The sequence below is a fragment of the Phoca vitulina genome, unplaced genomic scaffold (genome assembly GCF_004348235.1).
Source record: "Phoca vitulina isolate PV1807 unplaced genomic scaffold, GSC_HSeal_1.0 scaffold17, whole genome shotgun sequence".
Taxonomy (NCBI): domain Eukaryota; kingdom Metazoa; phylum Chordata; class Mammalia; order Carnivora; family Phocidae; genus Phoca; species Phoca vitulina.
In genome coordinates, this window is record NW_022589720.1 from 37,117,354 (window position 1) to 37,118,362 (window position 1,009).

Sequence of the window (1,009 nt, forward strand, 5' to 3'; positions counted from 1 at the left end):
AAGCAATGTATGCATTAACAGTTTTGGTAGATATTCTCAAATCATCCTTTCAAAAAGACACTGTGTCAGAATACCATGAACTATGTAAAATGCCTATTTTATCACAGTATTTACAACACTAGCTAGTATCAATAATTTTAATCTTTGCAAGTTTGATTAAATTGAATGAGATAACTAGTTCAATACCTATTTTATTATTAGTTATATCAGATATCTGTTCATGAACTTAATAGATACTTGCCTTATTTTTTCTGTGATCCATTCAAATCCTTTTCACTCACCTCCCAAGAATTTCATCTTTGTATTTTTTTTTAACTTTCTAAAAAAATATGGATGCTTCACGAATTTGACAAATCTGTGTGTCATCCTTACACAGAGGCCATGCTAAACATCTCTGTATCATTCCAATTTTAGTATATGTGCTGCTAAAGTGAGCACTTCGTCTTTGTATTCTTATTGATTTGTTAAGCTCTTTACATGTTAAGAGTATTAACCATTCTTTGTATCAAAAAATATGAGCAATCTTGGCAATAATCTCAGTCATTGCTTTCCCCTAACAATTTTTAATCCATACAGATAAATTTGAGGCACTTAATTATATATATATATATATGCATATTTGCACATAATTAAAATCATATGGTTGCTCGCCGAAAGTTTTTTTTCTAGAAATAATTCACCATTTACATGGTCTCTTTTATAAAACCCAAACTCTCATGATCACTTTTGTAAAGATGAAAACTCTCCTGTACATCACGGAAGATCTAAGGATCCCCAATACTCTAATTTACATTGTTGGCATTTTTATTTAGGTTTACTTAAATTTCTTTATTTGGGTTCCATAAAAGGGATACTTTATCTTATATTTTAAGCACTTGGTTTCTCTCTGCTTTAAAGAAAATTAGCATACTGTAGATATTTTTAAAATTTTTTATTTAAATTCAATTTAATTAATACATAGTGTATTATTAGTTTCAGAGGTAGAATTTAGTGATTTATCAATTGCATA

At 28.3% G+C, this 1,009-nt stretch overlaps 1 pseudogene; it reads right to left on the minus strand.

Annotated features, from left to right (window-relative positions):
* Positions 1 to 323: 323 nt before the first annotated feature.
* LOC116639276 lies at positions 324 to 438 on the minus strand (annotated as a pseudogene).
* Between the last annotated feature and the right edge of the window lie 571 nt (positions 439 to 1,009).